The following is a 12220-nucleotide window of genomic DNA, read 5'->3' as shown; positions in this document are numbered from 1 at the left end:
CAGAACATTAACCGGGGTTTCTTGTGTTAGAGTACAGTAAGACTGACACTGCACCATCCCTTACCCCAGAACATTAACCAGGGGTTACTGGGTTACAGTGATGCTGCCAATGCAGCATCCCATATCCCAGAACATTAACCGGGGGTTACTGGGTTACAGTGAGACTGTCACTGCACCATTCCTTATCCCAGAACATTAACTGGGGGTTACTGGGTTACAGTGCAGTGAGACTGTCACTGCCCCATCGCCTATCCCAGAACATTAACCGGGGGTTACTGGGTTACAGTGAGACTGCCATTGCACCATCCCTTTTCCCAGAACATTAACCGGGGGTTACTGTGTTACAGTGATGCTGCCACTGCACCATTCCCTATCCCAGAACATTAACCCGAGGTTACTGGATTACAGTGATGCTGCCACTGCACCATCCCTTATCCCAGAACATTAACCGGGGATTACTGGGTTACAGTGACACTCTCACTGCACCATCCCGTCTCCCAGATCATTAACCGGGGGTTACTGGGTTACAGTGATGCTGCCACTGCACCATTCCTTATCCCAGAACATTAACCGGGGGTTACTGGGTTACAGTGATGCTGCCACTGCACCATCCCCTATCCCAGAACATTAACCGGGGGTTACTGTGTTACAGTGATGTTGCCACTGCACCATCCCCTCTCCGAGAACATTAACCGGGGGTTACTGGGGTACAGTACAATAAGACTGTCACTGCAGCAACCCCTCTCCCAGAACATTACCCGGAGGTTACTGGGTTACAATGAGACTGTCACTGCACCATCCCCAATCCCAGAACATTATCCAGGGCTTAATGGGCCACAATACAATAAGACTGTCACTGCACCATCCCATATCCCAGAACATTATCCAGGGCCTATTGGGCCACAATACAATAAGACTGCCACTGCACCATCCACTCTCCCAGAACATTAACCGGGGGTTACTGGGCCACAGTACAATAAGACTGCCACTGCACCATCCACTCTCCCAGAACATTAACCGGGGGTTACTGGGTTACAGTGATGCTGCCACTGCACCATCCCCTATCCCAGAACATTAACCCGAGGTTACTGGATTACAGTGATGCTGCCACTGCACCATCCCTTATCCCAGAACATTAACCGGGGGTTACTGTGTTACAGTACAGTAAGACTGTCACTGCACCGTCCCCTTTCCCAGAACATTATCCAGGGCTTAATGGGCCACAATACAATAAGACTGTCACTGCACCATCCCATATCCCAGAACATTATCCAGGGCTTATTGGGCCACAATACAATAAGACTGTCACTGCACCATCCACTCTCCCAGAACATTAACCGGGGCTTACTGGGTTACAGTGATGCTGCCAGTGTACCATCCCCTATCCCAGAACATTAACCTGGGGTTACTGTGTTACAGTGATGCTGCCACTGCAGCATTCCCTATCCCAGAACATTAACCCGAGGTTACTGGATTACAGTGATGCTGCCACTGCACCATCCCTTATCCCAGAACATTAACCGGGGGTTACTGCGGTACAGTGATGCTGCCACTGCACCATCCCTTATCCCACAACATTAACCGGGGGTTACTGGGTTACAGTGACACTCTCACTGCACCATCCCGTCTCCCAGATCATTAACCGGGGGTTACTGTGTTACAGTGATGCTGCCACTGCACCATTCCTTATCCCAGAACATTAACCGGGGGTTACTGGGTTACAGTGATGCTGCCACTGCACCATCCCTTATCCCACAACATTAACCGGGGGTTACTGGGTTACAGTGACAGTCTCACTGCACCATCCCGTCTCCCAGATCATTAACCGGGGGTTACTGTGTTACAGTGATGCTGCCACTGCACCATCCACTATCCCAGAACATTAACCTGGGGTTACTGGATTACAGTGATGCTGCCACTGCACCATCCCTTATCCCAGAACATTAACCAGGGGTTACTGGGTTACAGTACAGTAAGACTGTCGCTGCACCATCGCCTATCCCAGAACATTAACCAGGGGTTACTGGGTTACTGTGAGAATGCCACTGCACCATCCCCTATCCCAGAACATTAACCGGGAGTTACTGGGTTACAGTGGGACTGCCACTGCACCCTCCCCTATCCCAGAACATTAACGGGGCTTACTGGGTTACAGTGATGCTGCCACTGCATCATCCCCTATCCCAGAACATTAACCGGGGGTTAATGGGTTACAGTAATGCTGCTGCTGCACCATCCCCTCTCCCACAACATTAACCGGGGGTTACTATGTTACAGTGAGTCGGCCACTGCACCATGCCCTATCCCAAAACATTAACCGGGGGTTACTGCGTTACAGTGATGCTGCCACTGCATCATCCCATATCCCAGAACATTAACCGGGGGTTACTGTGTTACAGTGATGCTGCCACTGCACCATTCCTTATCCCAGAACATTAACCGGAGGTTACTGGGTTACAGTGATGCTGCCACTGCACCATCCCCTATCCCAGAACATTAACCTGGGGTTACTGGGTTACAGTGATGCTGCCACTGCACCATCCCATATCCCAGAACATTAACCGGGGGTTACTGTGTTACAGTGATGATGCCACTGCACCCTCACCTCTCCCAGAACGTGAACCGGGGGTTACTGGGTTACGGTAAAATAAGACTGCCACTGCACCATCCCTTATCCCAGGACATTAACCGGGGGTTACTGGGTTTCAGTGATGCTGCCACTGCACCATCCCTATACCAGAACATTAACCCGGAGTTACTGGATTACAGTGATGCTGCCACTGCACCATCCCTTATCCCAGAACATTAACCGGGGCTTACTGGGTTACAGTGATGTTGCCACTGCACCATCCCTTATCCCAGAACATTAACCGTGGTTTACAGTGTTACAGTATAGTCAGACTGCCACTGCACCATCCCTTACCCAGGGACATTAACCGGGGGTTACTGGGTTACACTGAGACTGCCACTGAACTATCCCTTGTCCCAGAACATTAACCGGGGGTTACTGGGTTACAGTGATGCTGCCACTGCACCATCCCTTATCCCAGAACATTAACCGGGGCTTACTGGGTTACAGTGATGTTGCCACTGCACCATCCCCTATCCCAGAACATTAACCGGGGGTTACTGGGTTACAGTACAATAAGACTGTCACTGCAGGAACCCCTCTCCCAGAACATTACCCAGAGGTTACTGGGTTACAGTGAGACTGTCACTGCACCATCCCATATCCCAGAACATTATCCAGGGGTTACTGTGTTACAGTACTGTAAGACCGTCACGGCACCATCCCCTTTCCCAGAACATTATCCAGGAGTTACTGGGCCACAATACAATAAGACTGTCACTGCACCATCCACTCTCCCAGAACATTAACCGGGGCTTACTGGGTTACAGTGATGCTGCCAGTGCACCATCCCCTATCCCAGAACATTAACCTGGGGTTACTGTGTTACAGTGATGCTGTCACTGGAGCATTCCCTATCCCAGAACATTAACCCGAGGTTACTGGATTACAGTGATGCTGCCACTGCACCATCCCTTATCCCACAACATTAACCGGGGGTTACTGGGTTACAGTGACACTCTCACTGCACCATCCCGTCTCCCAGATCATTAACCGGGGGTTACTGTGTTACAGTGATGCTGCCACTGCACCATTCCTTACCCCAGAACATTAACCGGGGGTTACTGGGTTACAGTGATGCTGCCACTGCACCATCCCTTATCCCACAACATTAACCGGGGGTTACTGGGTTACAGTGACACTCTCACTGCACCATCCCGTCTCCCAGATCATTAACCGGGGGTTACTGTGTTACAGTGATGCTGCCACTGCACCATCCACTATCCCAGAACATTAACCTGGGGTTACTGGATTACAGTGATGCTGCCACTGCACCATCCCTTATCCCAGAACATTAACCAGGGGTTACTGGGTTACAGTACTGTAAGACTGTCGCTGCACCATCGCCTATCCCAGAACATTAACCAGGGGTTACTGGGTTACTGTGAGAATGCCACTGCACCATCCCCTATCCCAGAACATTAACCGGGAGTTACTGGGTTACAGTGGGACTGCCACTGCACCCTCCCCTATCCCAGAACATTAACGGGGCTTACTGGGTTACAGTGATGCTGCCACTGCATCATCCCCTATCCCAGAACATTAACCGGGGGTTAATGGGTTACAGTAATGCTGCTGCTGCACCATCCCCTCTCCCACAACATTAACCGGGGGTTACTATGTTACAGTGAGTCGGCCACTGCACCATGCCCTATCCCAAAACATTAACCGGGGGTTACTGGGTTACAGTGATGCTGCCACTGCATCATCCCATATCCCAGAACATTAACCGGGGGTTACTGTGTTACAGTGATGATGCCACTGCACCCTCACCTCTCCCAGAACGTTAACCGGGGGTTACTGGGTTACGGTAAAATAAGACTGCCACTGCACCATCCCTTATCCCAGGACATGAACCGGGGGTTACTGGGTTTCAGTGATGCTGCCACTGCACCATCCCCTATACCAGAACATTAACCCGGGGTTACTGGATTACAGTGATGCTGCCACTGCACCATCCCTTATCCCAGAACATTAACCGGGGGTTACAGTGTTACAGTACAATAAGACTGTCACTGCACCGTCCCCTTTCCCAGAACATTAACCGGGGGTTACTGGGATACAGTGATGCTGCCCCTGCACCATCCATTATCGTAGAACATTAATCGGGGGTTACTGGGTTACAGTGAGACTGTCACTGCACCATCCCCTCTCCCAGAACATTAACCTGGGGTTACTGTGTTACAGTGATGCTGCCACTGCACCATCCCCTATCCCAGAACATTAACCCGAGGTTACTGGATTACAGTGATGCTGCCACTGCACCATCCCTTATCTCAGAACATTAACCGGGGGTTACTGCGTTACAGTGATGCTGCCACTGCACCATCCCTTATCCCAGAACATTAACCTGTGGTTACTGTGTTACAGTGATGCTGCTGCTGCACCATCCCCTCTCCCACAACATTAACCAGGGGTTACTATGTTACAGTGAGACGGCCAGTGCACCATGCCATATCCCAAAACATTAACCGGGGGTTACTGGGTTACAGTGATGCTGCCACTGCACCATCCCATATCCCAGAACATTAACCGGGGGTTACTGGGTTACAGTGATGCTGCCACTGCAGCATCCCTTATCCCACAACATTAACCGGGGGTTACTGGGTTACAGTGACACTCTCACTGCACCATCCCGTCTCCCAGATCATTAACCGGGGGTTACGGTGTTACAGTGATGCTGCCACTGCACCATCCACTATCCCAGATCATTAACCAGGGGTTACTGGGTTACAGTACAGTAAGACTGTCGCTGCACCATCGCCTATCCCAGAACATTAACCAGGGCTTACTGGGTTACAGTGATGCTGCCACTGCATCATCCCCTATCCCAGAACATTAACCGGGGGTTAATGGGTTACAGTGATGCTGCTGCTGCACCATCCCCTCTCCCACAACATTAACCGGGGGTTACTATGTTACAGTGAGACGGCCAGTGCACCATGCCCTATCCCAAAACATTAACCGGGGGTTACTGGGTTACAGTGATGCTGCCACTGCACCATCCCATATCCCAGAACATTAACCGGGGGTTACGGTGTTACAGTGATGATGCCACTGCACCCTCACTTCTCCCAGAAAGTTAACCGGGGGTTACTGGGTTACGGTAAAATAAGACTGTCACTGCACCATCCCTTATCCCAGGACATTAACCGGGGGTTACTGGGTTACAGTGATGCTGCCACTGCACCATCCCTGATCCCAGAACATTAACCTGGGGTTACTGTGTTACAGTGATGTTGCCACTGCACCATCCCCTATCCCAGAACATTAACCGGGGGTTACTGGGTTTCAGTGATGCTGCCACTGCACCATCCCCTATACCAGAACATTAACCTGGGGTTACTGGATTACAGTGATGCTGCCACTGCACCATCCCTTATCCCAGAACATTAACCGGGGGTTACAGTGTTACCGTACAATAAGACTGTCACTGCACCATCCCCACTCCCAGAACATTAACCGGGGGTTACTGGGTTACAGTGATGCTGCCACTGCACCATCCCTGATCCCAGAACATTAACCAGGGGTTACTGTGTTACAGTGATGTTGCCACTGCACCATCCCCTATCCCAGAACATTAACCGGGGGTTACTGGGTTTCAGTGTTGCTGCCACTGCACCATCCCATATACCAGAACATTAACCCGGGGTTACTGGATTACAGTGATGCTGCCACTGCACCATCCCCTATCCCAGAACATTAACCGGGAGTTACTGGGTTACAGTGGGACTGCCACTGCACCCTCCCCTATCCCAGAACATTAACGGGGCTTACTGGTTTACAGTGATGCTGCCACTGCACCATCTCCTCTCCCAGAACATTAACCAGGGGTTACTGTGTTACAGTGATGTTGCCACTGCACCATCCCTTATCCCAGAACATTAACTGGCGGTTACTGGGGTACAGTGATGCTGCTGCTGCACCAACCCTATCCCAGAACATTAACCGGGGGTTACTGGGTTACAGTGAGACTGTCACTGCACCATCCCTTATCCCAGAACATTAACCGGGAGTTACTGGGTTACAGTGGGACTGCCACTGCACCCTCCCCTATCCCAGAACATTAACGGGGCTTACTGGGTTACAGTGATGCTGCCACTGCATCATCCCCTATCCCAGAACATTAACCGGGGGTTAATGGGTTACAGTAATGCTGCTGCTGCACCATCCCCTCTCCCACAACATTAACCGGGGGTTATTATGTTACAGTGAGTCGGCCACTGCACCATGCCCTATCCCAAAACATTAACCGGGGGTTACTGGGTTACAGTGATGCTGCCACTGCATCATCCCATATCCCAGAACATTAACCGGGGGTTACTGTGTTACAGTGATGATGCCACTGCACCCTCACCTCTCCCAGAACTTTAACTGGGGGTTACTGGGTTACGGTAAAATAAGACTGCCACTGCACCATCCCTTATCCCAGGACATTAACCGGGGGTTACTGGGTTTCAGTGATGCTGCCACTGCACCATCCCCTATACCAGAACATTAACCCGGGGTTACTGGATTACAGTGATGCTGCCACTGCACCATCCCTTATCCCAGAACATTAACCGGGGGTTACAGTGTTACAGTACAATAAGACTGTCACTGCACCGTCCCCTCTCCCAGAACATTAACCGGGGGTTACTGGGATACAGTGATGCTGCCCCTGCACCATCCATGATCGTAGAACATTAATCGGGGTTACTGGGTTACAGTGAGACTGTCACTGCACCATCCCCTCTCCGAGAACATTAACCTGGGGTTACTGTGTTACACTGATGCTGCCACTGCACCATCCCCTATCCCAGAACATTAACCCGAGGTTACTGGATTACATTGATGCTGCCACTGCACCATCCCTTATCTCAGAACATTAACCGGGGGTTACTGCGTTACAGTGCTGCTGCCACTGCACCATCCCTTATCCCACAACATTAACCGGGGGTTACTGGGTTACAGTGACACTCTCACTGCACCATCCCGTCTCCCAGATCATTAACCGGGGGTTACTGTGTTACAGTGATGCACCATACGCTATCCCAGAACATTAACCTGGGGTTACTGTGTTACAGTGATGCTGCTGCTGCACCATCCCCTCTCCCACAACATTAACCGGGGGTTACTATGTTAAAGTGAGACGGCCAGTGCACCATGCCCTATCCCAAAACATTAACCGGGGGTTACTGGGTTACAGTGATGCTGCCACTGCACCATCCCATATCCCATAACATTAACCGGGGGTTACGGTGTTACAGTGATGATGCCACTGCACCCTCACTTCTCCCAGAAAGTTAACCGGGGGTTACTGGGTTACGGTAAAATAAGACTGTCACTGCACCATCCCTTATCCCAGGACATTAACCGGGGGTTACTGGGTTACAGTGATGCTGCCACTGCACCATCCCTGATCCCAGAACATTAACCTGGGGTTACTGTGTTACAGTGATGTTGCCACTGCACCATCCCCTATTCCAGAACATTAACTGGGGGTTACTGGGTTTCAGTGATGCTGCCACTGCACCATCCCCTATACCAGAACATTAACCCGGGGTTACTGGATTACAGTGATGCTGCCACTGCACCATCCCTTATCCCAGAACATTAACCGGGGGTTACAGTGTTACCGTACAATAAGACTGTCACTGCACCATCCCCTCTCCCAGAACATTAACCGGGGGTTACTGGGTTACAGTGATGCTGCCACTGCACCATCCCTGATCCCAGAACATTAACCAGGGGTTACTGTGTTACAGTGATGTTGCCACTGCACCATCCCCTATCCCAGAACATTAACCGGGGGTTACTGGGTTTCAGTGTTGCTGCCACTGCACCATCCCATATACCAGAACATTAACCGGGGGTTACTGGATTACAGTGATGCTGCCACTGAACCATCCCCTATCCCAGAACATTAACCGGGAGTTACTGGGTTACAGTGGGACTGCCACTGCACCATCCCCTATCCCAGAACATTAACGGGGCTTACTGGTTTACAGTGATGCTGCCACTGCACCATCTCCTCTCCCAGAACATTAACCGGGGTTACTGAGTTACAGTACAGTGAGACTGCCACTGCACCATCCCTTATCCCAGAACATTAACTGGCGGTTACTGGGGTACAGTGATGCTGCTGCTGCACCAACCCTATCCCAGAACATTAACCGGGGGTTACTGGGTTACAGTGAGACTGTCACTGCACCATCCCTTATCCCAGAACATTAACCGGGGTTTACTGTGTTAGAGTACATTAAGACTGTCACTGCACCATCCCCTCTCCCACAATATTAACCAGGGGTTACTGGGTTACAGTGATGCTGCCACTGCACCATCCCCTATCCCAGAACCTTAACCAGGGATTACTGGGTTACAGTGATGCTGCCACTGCAGCATCCCCTATCCCAGAACATTAATCGGGGGTTACTGGGTGACAGAGATGCTGCCACTGCACCATCCCTTTTCACAGAACCTTAACCAGGGATTACTGGGTTACAGTGATGCTGCCACTGCACCATCCCCTATCCCAGAACATTAATCGGGGGTTACTGGGTGACAGAGATGCTGCCACTGCACCATCCCTTTTCACAGAACATTAACCGGGGGTTACTGGGTTACAGTGATGCTGCCACTGCACCATCCCCTTTCCCAGAACATTAACCGGGGGTTACTGTGTTACAGTGATGCTGCCACTGCACCATCCCCTCTCCCAGAACTTTAACCGGGGGTTACTGCTTTACAGTGAGACTGTCACTGCACCATCCCCTCTCCCAGAACATTAACCGGGGGTTTCTGCTTTCCAGTGAGACTGTCACTGCACCATCCCTTCTCTCAGAACATTAACCGGGGGTTAATGTGATACAGTGAGACTGCCACTGCACCATCCCTTATACCAGAACATTAAACGGGGGTTACTGGGTTACAGTACAATAAGACTGTCACTGCAGCATCCCCTCTCCCAGAACATTATCCGGGGCTTACTGGGTTACAGTGATGCTGACACTGCACCATCCCTTATCCCAGAACATTAACCAGGGGTTACTGGGTTACTGTACAGTGAGACTGTCACTGCACCATCCCCTATCCCAGAACATTATCCGGGGGTTAATGGATTACAGTGAGACTGTCACTGCACCATTCCCTATCGCAGAACATTAACCGGGGGTTTCATGGGTTACAGTGAGACTGTCACTGCACCATCCCTTATCCCAGAACATTAACCAGGGGTTACTGGGTTACTTTACAATAAGTCTGTCACTGCACCATCCCCTATCCCAGAACATTAACCGGGCGTTACTGGGTTACAGTGAGACTGCCACTGCACAATCCCTTATCGCAGAAAATTAACCGGGGCTTACTGGGTTACAGTGATGCTGCCACTGCACCATCCCCTCTTCCAGAAAATTAACCGGGGTTACTGGGTTACAGTACAGTGAGACTGCCACTGCACCATCCCTTATCCCAGAACATTAACTGGCGGTTACTGGGGTATAGTGATGCTGCTGCTGCACCATCCCCTATCCCAGAACATTAACAGGGGGTTACTGGGATACAGTGATGCTGCCACTGCACCATCCATTATGCTAGAACATTAATCGGGGGTTACTGGGTTACAGTGAGACTGTCACTGCACCATCCCCTCTCCCAGAACATTAACCGGGGTTTCTTGTGTTAGAGTACAGTAAGACTGACACTGCACCATCACCCGTCCCAGAACATTAACCAGGGGTTACTGGGTTACAGTGATGCTGCCAATGCAGCATCCCATATCCCAGAACATTAACCGGGGATTACTGGGTTACAGTGAGACTGTCACTGCACCATCCCTTATCCCAGAACATTAACTGGGGGTTACTGGGTTACAGTGCAGTGAGACTGTCACTGCACCATCGCCTATCCCAGAACATTAACCGGGGGTTCCTGGGTTACAGTGATGCTGCCACTGCACCATCCCCTCTCCCAGAACATTAACCGGGGGTTACTGGGGTACAGTACAATAAGACTGTCACTCCAGCATCCCCTCTCCCAGAACATTTACCGGAGGTTACTGGGTTACAGTGAGACTGTCACTGCACCATCCCCAATCCCAGGACATTAACCGGGGGTTACTGCGTTACAGTGATGCTGCCACTGCACCATCTCTTGTCCCAGAACATTAACCGGGGGTTACTGGGTTACAGTGATGTTGCCACTGCACCATCCCCTCTCCGAGAACATTAACCGGGGGTTACTGGGGTACAGTACAATAAGACTGTCACTGCATCAACCCCTCTCCCAGAACATTACCCGGAGGTTACTGGGTTACAATGAGAGTGTCACTGCACCATCCCATATCCCAGAACATTATCCAGGGCTTACTGGGCCACAATACAATAAGACTGTCACTGCACCATCCCATATCCCAGAACATTATCCAGGGCTTATTGGGCCACAATACAATAAGACTGCCACTGCACCATCCACTCTCCCAGAACATTAACCGGGGGTTACTGGGCCACAGTACAATAAGACTGCCACTGCACCATCCACTCTCCCAGAACATTAACCGGGGGTTACTGGGTTACAGTGATGCTGCCACTGCACCATCCCCTATCCCAGAACATTAACTCGAGGTTACTGGATTACAGTGATGCTGCCACTGCACCATCCCTTATCCCAGAACATTAACCGGGGCTTACTGGGTTACAGTACAGTAAGACTGTCACTGCACCGTCCCCTCTCCCAGAACATTAACCGGGGGTTACTGGGTTACAGTGATGCTGCCACTGCACCATCCCTTATCCCAGAACATTAACCGGGGCTTACTGGGTTACAGTGATGTTGCTACTGCACCATCCCCTATCCCAGAACATTAACCGGGGGTTAGTGGATTACAGGGAGACTGTCACTGCACCATCCCCTATCCCAGAACATTAACCGGGGGTTCCTGGGTTACAGTGATGCTGCCACTGCACCATCCCCTCTCCCAGAACATTAACCGGGGGTTACTGGGGTACAGTACAATAAGACTGTCACTCCAGCATCCCCTCTCCCAGAACATTTACCGGAGGTTACTGGGTTACAGTGAGACTGTCACTGCACCATCCCAATTCCCAGAACATTATCCGTGCGTTACTGTGTTACAGTACAGTAAGACTGCCACTGCACCATCCCCTCTCCCAGAACATTAACCGGGGGTTATTGGGTTACAGTAAAATAAGATTGTCACTGCACCATCCCTTATCCCAGAACATTAACCGGGGGTTACTGGGATACAGGGGGATTGCCACTGCACCATCCCCAATCCCAGAACATTAACCGGGGGTTACTGCGTTACAGTGATGCTGCCACTGCACCATCTCTTGTCCCAGAACATTAACCGGGGGTTACTGGGTTACAGTGATGTTGCCACTGCACCATCCCCTCTCCGAGAACATTAACCGGGGGTTACTGGGGTACAGTACAATAAGACTGTCACTGCATCAACCCCTCTCCCAGAACATTACCCGGAGGTTACTGGGTTACAATGAGAGTGTCACTGCACCATCCCATATCAAAGAACATTATCCAGGGCTTACTGGGCCACAATACAATAAGACTGTCACTGCACCATCCCATATCCCA

This window comes from Chiloscyllium plagiosum, unplaced genomic scaffold (genome assembly GCF_037043375.1).
Source record: "Chiloscyllium plagiosum isolate Xiang-an unplaced genomic scaffold, Cpla_swu_hap1 HiC_scaffold_8, whole genome shotgun sequence".
Classification (NCBI taxonomy): domain Eukaryota; kingdom Metazoa; phylum Chordata; class Chondrichthyes; order Orectolobiformes; family Hemiscylliidae; genus Chiloscyllium; species Chiloscyllium plagiosum.
Note: the sequence above shows the minus strand (reverse complement) of the source record.